Source organism: Callorhinus ursinus, unplaced genomic scaffold (genome assembly GCF_003265705.2).
Source record: "Callorhinus ursinus isolate GAN/ISIS: 27379988/994484 unplaced genomic scaffold, GSC_fseal_2.0 scaffold42, whole genome shotgun sequence".
Lineage (NCBI taxonomy): Eukaryota > Metazoa > Chordata > Mammalia > Carnivora > Otariidae > Callorhinus > Callorhinus ursinus.
This window is the reverse complement of record NW_027397104.1, coordinates 6,275,948-6,286,137: the sequence shown is the minus strand read 5'-3', so window position 1 is coordinate 6,286,137 and position 10,190 is coordinate 6,275,948. Positions and strand designations below refer to the sequence as shown.

The 10,190-nt window shown below is 34.1% G+C and overlaps 1 pseudogene; it reads right to left on the bottom strand.

The window, feature by feature from the left end:
* Window positions 1-8,606: 8,606 nt before the first annotated feature.
* On the bottom strand, window positions 8,607-8,991 carry LOC141370663 (large ribosomal subunit protein eL33 pseudogene; annotated as a pseudogene).
* Window positions 8,992-10,190: the final 1,199 nt, after the last annotated feature.

Below are 10,190 nucleotides of genomic sequence, written 5' to 3'. Positions count from 1 at the left end.
TATTAACTAACATAGTATTAACTGTTCATCATGTTACATAATTCCTGTGTGTGTGTGTGTGTGTGTGTGTGTGTGTGTGTGTGTGTGTATGGATGCCAGGCATTTAAATAGGGAAGGTGTGGTTATAACCTAAGGAATGGATAAATTCCGTTCATCCATCAGGGGACACTTATGCTGTATTCATACCTTCCCTATTGAATAATATTATTGCAATGAACATAGAAGTATAGTTACCTCTTTGAGACAATGATTCCATTAACTTTTGATATATAGAAAAAGGTAGGCTTGCTAGATCATATGTATAGTAGTTCTATTTTTTTTTTAAAGATTTTATTTGTTTATTTGACAGAGAGAGACACAGCGAGAGCAGGAACACAAGCAGGGGGAGTGGGAGAGGGAGAAGCAGGCTTCCCGCCAAGCAGGGAGCCCAATGCGGGGCTCCATCCCAGGACCCTGAGATCATGACATGAGCCGAAGGCAGACGCTTAATAACTGAGCCACCCAGGAGCCCTAGTTCTATTTTTAATTCAAGGAACCTCAGTACTGTTTTCCATAATAGCTAAACTGATTTACTCTGCCACCAACAGGGCACAAGGGTTCTGTTTTCTTCACATTCTTATCAACAGGTACCTTTTCTCTTTTCCATGATAGTCATTCCAACAGGTGTGAGGTGATATCTCGTGGTTTTGATTTTCTTTTCCCTGATGATTATTTATTTATTTATTTTTTTCCCTGATGATTATTTATATTGAACACATTTTCATATATTTGTTGCCTTTTGTATGTCTTTGGAAAAAATGTCTATTTAGGTTCTTTGCCTATTTTTAATTGGATCATTTGTTTCATTTTGTTTTTTGCTATTGAGTTACATGAGTTGTTTATATATTTTGGATATTAACTCCTTATTAGGTATGATTTGCAAATATTTTCTCCCATTAAATAGGTTGCCATTTACTTTTGTTGGTGGTTTTTTTGCTGTGTAGAACCCTTTCATTTTGATGTAGCCCTAACTGTTTATTTTTTGCTTTGGTTGTTTGTGCTTTAGATATTGTATCAAAAAAATTATGGTCAGGACCAATGTCAAGGTTATTTTCTCCTATATTTTCTTCTAGGAGTTTTAGGCTTTCAGTTTCTATGTTGAAGCCTTTAATCCATTTTGAATTTATTTTTCTGTACAAGGGTCCAATTTCATTCTTCTGCATGTGGCTATGCACTTTTCCCAATCATTACTGAGCAGACTGTCCTTTCCCCATTGAGAATTCTTGGCTTCCTTGTCAAATATTAATTGACCATATATGTTGAGTTTATTTTTGGACTCTCAATTCTGTTCCATTGGTCTGTGTGTATATTTTTATGCCAGGACCATACTGTGTTGGTTACTGTAGATTTGTAGTATAGCTTGAAAATAATAAATGTGATGCCTCTAACTCTGTTCTTTCTTAGGATTGCTTTGGGTTTGGGATATTTTGTGTTTCCACACAAATTTTAGTTTTTTTTTTCATATTTCTGTGAAAAATGCCATTGGAGTTTTTAAAAGGATTGCATTGAATCTATAGTTATTTGGGTAGTATGGACATTTTTAACAATAGTCTTTTCATGCATGAGCACAGGATATCTTTCCATACAGTGTCTTCTTTGATTTGTTTCATGAGTCTTGTTGTCTTCATTGTAGAGACCTTTCATCTCCTTGGTTGAATTTATTTCTAAGTACTTTATTGTTTTTGATGCTGTTGTAAATGATAGTTTTATTTCTTTTTCAGATGTTTTGTTATTAGTGTACAGGACTGCAACTAAGTTCTGTTGATTTTTGTATCCTGTAACTTCACTGAATTTAGCTTATTTTGGCATTTTTTGTGGAGTCTTGAGGGTATTCTATATATAAGATCATCTTATCTGCAAATGACAATTTTACTCTCCCCTTTCTATTTGTATTCGTTCTATTTCTTTTTCTCGCCTGATTGAGCTTAGACTTCTAGTACTGTGTTAAATAGGGTGATAGTGGACCCTTGTTTTTTTTCCAGATCTTAAAGGAAAAGTTTTAACCTTTCACTGTTGAATGTAATATTGGCTGTGGGTTTGTCCTGTATGGCCTTTATTGTGTTGGAGTATGTTCCCCTATACCCAATGTGTTGAGTGTTTTTTTTTTTTTTCATAAAAGGATATTGTATTTTGTCAAATGCCTTTTTGTGGTCATCTTTTGATAAAATCATAACTTTTACTTTACATTCTCTCAATGTGGTGCATTAATTGACTTGCATATGTTGAAACATCCTTGCATCTCAGGCATATGTCCCCCTTGATCACAGTGCATTATTTTTTTAATGTGCTGTTGAATTTGGTAGCTTTTTTTTTTGATTTTTGAATTTATATTCATTAGGGATATTTGTTTGTAGTTTTCTTGTAGTGTCCTTATTTGGCTTTGGTGTCAGGGTAATTTTGGCCTTGTAAAAATGAGTTTGGAGGTGTTCTGTCATCTCCAGTTTTTTGGAAGAGTTTGAGAAGGGTGGATATTAATTGTTCTTTAAAGGTTTGGCAGAAGTCACCAGTGAAAAACCCATCTGGTCCTGGGTTTTTCTGTATTGGGAGGTTTGTGATAATTGATTCATTCTCTTTATTCCTTATTGGTGTGTTAAGATTATTTCTTCATGGTTCAGTCTTAGTAGGTTGTATGCTTCTAGAAATTTAATTTTTTCAAAATTATTCAATACGTTGGGATTAATTGTTATTGTTTAATTATAGTAGTCTGTTATGGTCTTTTGTATTTCTGTGGTAACAATTATAATATCTCCTCTTTTATTTATGATTTTAATACTTTGCTTTTTTTTTTTTTTAAGTTCAGCTAAAGGTTCGCCGATTCTGTTTATCTTTTCAAAACACCAGCTCGTTCTTTCTTGATCTTTTCTATTGTTTTTCTGGTCTCTATTTCATTTATTTCTGTTCTGATGTTTGTTATTTTCTTCCTTATACCAACTACAGGTTTAACTTTTCTTTTTCTAGTTCCTTGAGGTTTAAAGTTAAGCTGTTCATTTGTGATCTTCCTTTTTTCTTCGTGTAAGTATTTATTGCTGTGAAGTCCCTCTTAGAACTGCTTTTGCTTCATCTCATAGGTTTTGATATGTTGTGTCCCCATTTTTGTTTCAAGGTATTTTTAAAATTTCCCTTTGATTCCTTGTCTGAATCACTGGTTGTCAGGAGTATGTTAATTTCCATATCTTTGTGAATTTTCCAGGTTCCCTCCTGTTAGTGCTTTCTAGTTTAATGCCACTGTGGTTGGAAAAGATAAGTGGTATGATTTAAGTATATTTGTGAAGACCTGTTTTATGACCTTGTCATATGACCTATCCAGCAGATTGTCCTGTGTATATGTTAAAGAATGTTTATTATGTTGATGTTGGATGCAATGTTCTGTACTTACTGATTAAGTCTATTTGATCTAGAGTATGGTTCAAGTCCAAAATTATGGTGTTGATTTTCTCTCTCGGTGCCATATTCATTGACAAAAGTAGGGTATTAAAGTCCTTTAGTGTTATTGTACAGTTGTCTGTTTCTCCCTTCAGGTCTGTTAGTATTTGCTTAATTTATGTATGTGCTCCTATGTTGGGTGCATATACACTTAAAATTCAGTATTTTCTTGATAAACTGACCTGCTTATCACTATCTGACATTGCTTGTCTCCTGTTAATCTTGGCTTAAAGTCTATTTTTCTGATACAAGTATAGCTACCTCTGCTTTCTTTTGGTTTCCACTTTCATGGTGTATCTTTTTTCCATTTCTTCTTTTTGAGCTAACATGTGTCTTTAAAAGCTAAAGTGAGTCTGTTACAGGCAGCATGTAGTTGTTGTTGTTGTTGTTGTTTTAATCTACCTAGCCACTGTGTCTTTCAGTTGGGGAATTCAATCCATTTACATTTAAAATAATTATTGATTGATAAGACTTACTGTTGCCACCATACTAATTGTTTTCTGGCTGTTTTGCAGTTCCCTTGTTACTTTCTTTCCTTCTTGATGGCTGCCTTTGTGATACTTTTCTGTAGTGGTATGTTTTGATTCCCTTCTCTTTATCTTTTGTGAATCTATTGTGAAGTTTTGCTTTGTGATTACTATGACACTTATATAAAACACCAATATAATGGTATATTTTACACTGATGACAAACTAACTTTGTATATAAAAATTCTACCCTTTTATGTTATTGATGTCACAATTCATCTTTTTATATTATGTATCCCTTAACAAATTATTGTAGCTGTAGCTATATTTAGTACATCTGTCCTTTAAAATTTATACTAAAAAAGCTAACACACCACTATATTACAATATTAGAGTATTTTCAATCTGACTTACGCTTACCTCTACTAGTGTGTTGTATATTTTCATATTACTAACTAGCATCCATTTATTTTGGCTTGGAGAATTCCTTCCAGCATTTCTTATAAGGCAGGTTTAGTGCTGATACCTTCCTAGCAAACAAAAGCTGAGGAAGTTTATTATCTTGCCTTCATTAACGAAGGACAACTTTGCTGGGTAAAATATTATGCTTTGTTGGGGGAGGACAGAGGCTGGGTTCTTCCCTCTCACCATTTTGATGGAGATGGTATGCTACTGATCATCCAAAAACAATTTTTGAGTAAACAAATATTAATATTTAAACATTTTAATTTGCAGAGGAATTTCCTTTTAGTATAGCTTCAAATTGTAATTCTATAAAATTTGAATATGAATACATTATTTGAATTAATATGAATAAATTAACATTTAAATCTGCAATATCATAAAATACACTTTGGGTAGCTCAGCCTTTACCCAAACCAAATATTAACAGAACCTTTTTGTGATAATCTTTTATTTATAATCTAATATTTGGTCTCTGAGGTCAGAATTTAGTAAAAAAAAAAAACTATTGAAAACCTTAGACAATAATGAAAAACTGTAAAAACAAATGAAAAATTTAATATTTTATTTCACTATAAAAATATGTGAACTCAGGTCAATTTTCTCTCTGATGCAATGCTATAATTACACAACAGAATTTCTTAAATAATAGTAACTAATAGGGAGCCTTTGGAGGTAAAAATTACTTAGGAAGAATAATGTCTAGAAATATCAAGCCTGATAAGCCAAAATAGGAATAGTGAGTCAGGCCTACATTTAGTCTGCATTTTTACAAAGAAAGAATAATTTTAAGACAATTATCTGGATAATTTATTATTTTTTTAACCTTCCTTTCATAAAAATGTGGGTTTGTTGCTTTATTTTCACTTGATAACCTGTGTAACCTACATGAAGTACAGAATTGTTCTGTCTTCTAGAGTTTTTTTATTATTATAGACAGAGACTTAAATGATCAATTCTAGGGTTGGATTCTGGTTTCACTATAGGCAAAGAATAATGAAGTGTACTGATGAGGTTTGTAATATCCTAATGTGTTTATTCCTCCAATTATGCAATAAATATATATTAAATGCCCATCATATGCAAGAGGCTGAGCAACATGATTTATTCTGCTGAAATAAATTAAATGCTTCATCCTAAACTTGGTTATAGTTATCTTGATGGGAATAGCTTTAATACCTTTGTTCTTCACAAGGAAAATTCAAGTCAAACAATATACAAAAGTATAGAAAGAAAAAATGAGAGACTGCAGAAATATAGAGATGTAAAACTTAAAATGTGGAGGTAGAATTCACCAAGGCTAGGCCAGTGCCTTCCAGTAGATCATGGAAACTCACTAGTTGTTCCTACTATTACAATATCCACAGGAGACTAAATTGTATCACTCCCATACTCTTCTTAAATGCTTACAGGACTTTGAGAAAAATTTCTAAATGCTTTGTTCCTCAGTCTCCTTCTACTTGGTTAAGTGGATATTGATAATGCCCTCATTTGAAGGTTAAATAAAGTTAACAAAAAAAAAAGTTCTCACCAGCCAAGTTCTTGGTGCAGATTAGGCATTTATTAGGTGTTTATTCCCTTTTGCTCTTGTAAGAATTGTGTGATGAAAAAAATCTGTGACGTGTTTGAGCTCAAGCTGATAGTACCTTTTGATTTGCCTCATTTGAATGTTCAAGTCCATCATCACCCTTTCTAGGAGTAGTTCTGGATTTTAAGGTCTAATTTTAGTAAAAGCCATATAAAGTTAAGAGCTGGGCAGGGGAAAAAAAAACAAACAAACTAGTTGTGTTTACATTATCCTTGCCATTTTACCAGGTGAGGAAAAGGGTTTAAGCAACTTGACTAACATCACTAGTGTCAGAAACAGAATTTAAACCTAGCCCTTCTGATTGTAAATTCCTGTCCTTCACACTAAAAAATGTCATCATTTTCATTAGTGTAACCACTGTCTAAAGTAGGACATTTGGGTGGTTCTATTCTAACTCTTTCATGTGTTAACAACACTTCCTGCACCGTGTCAGAACAAGCACGATCAAGGTACTAGTCATGCTGACCATTTTGTTGACTACACTTCACCAAAGAGAAATGACTTTCACAGCAAGAGAGACTTAACTGAGAGAGAAAATTTTACTTCTGTAGCACTTTAAATCACATTTGAGTGTCATCTTTCAAGATAGGGAAAAGAAGTAATAGATACAAAGGTGTTTTTGTGACTACATACCACTGAAAGCATTAATTGATTTTATCTGTTTATAGGGCAGACATCTTCTAATAGAACAGAATGGTCCTTCAGAATTTATGAAAAAGTTGCCCAGAGATAAAGGACCGAGATTATCACCAGTAAAGCAGTTCTATTTTTTTTCTGAATAGCTCTGTTTAATGTTGAAAAAATTAACTGTCTTAATGGGATTGATTGCAGTTAAACTCCTAGATTAAGTGGGACATATTTTTTAAACATCTTTGTTGTACTTAAAATGCACAGACACAGTTCTCTTTGTCCACTCCCTTACATCCTTCCTCCCAGCTTCCAGACATCATTGTTAACTCTGCTCTTCAGCCAACTGATCCAAGTTCTAACATATGCTCCAAACTCAGAAGACAGTAAGGCTAGTAAAAGTACTTGGATTCTTCTTCAGAGCTTTATATCTCTTTGCCTTTTAGAGTGTTAGAGAGAGAGAGATTATTGAGTTTTTTTCTTCCAGAGGAAGTATGTAGCTTTTAGAGAAAAATACCTACCAAAGAACGAAACCACCACCAACAAAAATTATTGAATAGTAATATGAGTATGTACATCAAATAAAACAGTGTTGATTAGTTGTATTACAGGGCTTATAAATAATGAGAGTCAAAAGTTGTTCACCTCATTGGCTGTATGTAGCTATGTGATCTATGCACCTTATCCCCTAAAAATTCTTGTGTAGCTTGCTCATAGGAAGATTTCCTTTTTCTGATAGATTGAGTGCAGCCTCTTCATTAATATGTATGATGTGTTCACCACTCTTCTCTTATTTAATGTCAAGAGCCAAGGAAAAGAATTCCTCCCTGTAGTCTCAGTAAAATGCCTCAGGCATGTTTACCATTTGGTTCTTTTCTATTACCAATTCCCATAAGTTTAGATTTTAGCTTTGCAATCATACATCATGTTCTGATACGTCTTCATAAGACCATATGGATGATTGCCATTTCTGTCTCTTGTGCTCTATTCTTTCAGTGCTGAGATTCTGCCTTGTGCCTTTGTTTTATGCTTTTAGATTCAGAAATTTATGCCTGGATCTCAACTAAGCCCTTGTCTACAACTGATCTTGGACTGTTGCCCTTTCCAGGCCTGAAATTTGGTTGGTCTTTGTTTATTTCCACAGTATGTATGCATAAGCCTGGGTTATAGAATGAATACCAGACTGAAACAAATACATAGATTGAGATTGGATATTGACTCTTGTAGAAACAAAAACTTAGTTCCCTTATTTTGGTTGAGGATCTAGAGCTGTTCACACTTTAATAGTTCAGAGAAATAAGGACAAATACACAAAGTGGACACAGGAGGCAGCTCTTGTTCGATCTCTTGGAAGTGTGGTAACAGTAGACTTTCCATTATTCTAAAAGCACAAGAGCTAGAGTAGAGTGACTAGAGGGATACCTTCCTTGACCCATTTTTAAGACTGCTGGCCAACTATAACTGCCACCATTGCAATCCATCATGTCACTGAAAGTAGACTCCATAATGGCTATAACTTAATTTGTACAAAAGTCTAAGCACTCTGGGCCTTGTAATAGAATGCACCTCTCTGCTCTTACCATACATTTAGTTTAGATACAGTCTATTTATAGGAAATGTTGAAATATATGGTTCATTTTGGATTAGCTACTCATGTGATCTATACTTTTTCAAGTTAGAATAACATATACTTGGCCTGCTGAAAGGCCATGTTTCCTAAATTGCAGTTTAATATTTAAAATGTAGTCTTTATCCAAGAGCACTTTAACGTGCATCCACACAAAGCTCATTAGTGTATTAGCCATAACATGTTATTCAGGAAGCTGTTGGTGATATTCCTCAGTTTCATCTTCATGATGAAATTTTCTTCCACAAAAGAAAATGATTTTGGAGACTAATGTCACAGTTATCTTGGTTTTTCACTTAAAATCATGAGTTATATTCTTTCTCTCTCTCTTTTTTTTTTTTCAAATCTACACCTTTACTTAATTTCATTAAATTTAAATCCTTGAGGGGTACAGCATCACACAGATTCTGTGGCCAATGGCTTTAGCAGGATGGTTGCTTCGGAATTTGGCAGGAACCATGCCACTGTTCCCATGAGCACGAGTTACTTTTCCCCAGATTACTCTGGTTTTGTTTGGTTTGCCACCAGGAGTCACTGTGGTGTTCTTTGCTTTGTACACATAAGCACATCTCTTGCCTAAATAGAATTCCGTTTCATCTTGAGCATAAACACCTTCGATTTTAAGAAGAGCTGTGTGCTCCCTCTGGTTCCGGAGACCTCGCTTATAGCCAGCAAAAATGGCCTTGGACCACAGCCTTCCAGACATGATTTGGCATCATAGGAGTCCTGCTCCCAGCAGGCCTCCAGAGACTACAAGATGGCAGAAAAAGAAAGGCCAGTTATGTTCTTTCTAATATTAACATGAATGACCCCATCTTCCTGTGTTTGTTGCTGAAAGGAAGTTAAGCACAAAATTTGAAACCTAAATCAGTAAGCATGATACTTCAGATGTTATTTAAAATGGAGTATGGTAAAAAGATGAGGAAAGATAAAAAGAAGGGGGGCAAGAAGAAAGAAAAGAAAGGGTATCTATTTGGCTTTACCTTTGGACTGCTAATACTTCTGATGTTAATTCCTCAAAATCAACTCTGAAAATACTTCTAGTCCAGTATTGTTCTTCTGAATGGAAGTTATTAATTTGCCTTCTTGTATTTAATTTACACACAAAATACTTATAAATGCCAACTAGAAATAAGCATTCAAAATTCAAAGCAATTTTTACATTAAAATTGGTGAATAATGATTGGATTGGACGAATACAAGATAGTCACCAATTAGATTTCTCTCTTTCACAACAACTACAAAGTGATTTATGTAGCATTTCCTTTTACTAGCAATGGATTATCTGATAAAGAAATAAAACAATCCCAGGCGCCTGGGTGGCTCAGTCCATTAAGCGTCTACCTTCAGCTCAAGTCATGATCCCAAGGTCCGGGGATGGAGCCCTGCACTGGGCTCCCCACTCAGTGGGGTGTCTGATACTCCCTCTCCCTCTGCCCCTCTCCCCAACTCGTGCTCGCTCTCTCAAATAAATAAATATATTTTAAAAAAATAAAACAATCCATTTGTACCATCAAAAATAAAACTTAGGTAAATTTAACCAATGAGTTTAACATTTAAGAAAATTTAATCTCTATGATGAAAACAAGATACTGATGAAAGAAACTGAAGAACAAATAAATGTAAAGATACCCTGTATTCATTGATCAGAAAAATTAATATTAAAATGTCCATGTAACATCAAGCCCCTTACAGATTCAGTGCAATCCCTATTTAGATTCCAATGACAATTTTTAAGAGAAATAGAAAAAACAATTCTAAAATGTGTCTGAAGCCATGAAGGACCTGAAATAGTAAACACAATCCTGAGAAAGAACAAAACTGGCAGCATTACACTTCCTGATATTTAACTATATTATAGAGCTAGAGTAATCAAAACAGGATGGTACTGTCCTGAAAACAGACACAGACCAATGAAAGAAAATTAAAAGCCCATAAATAAACTCATGTATATACA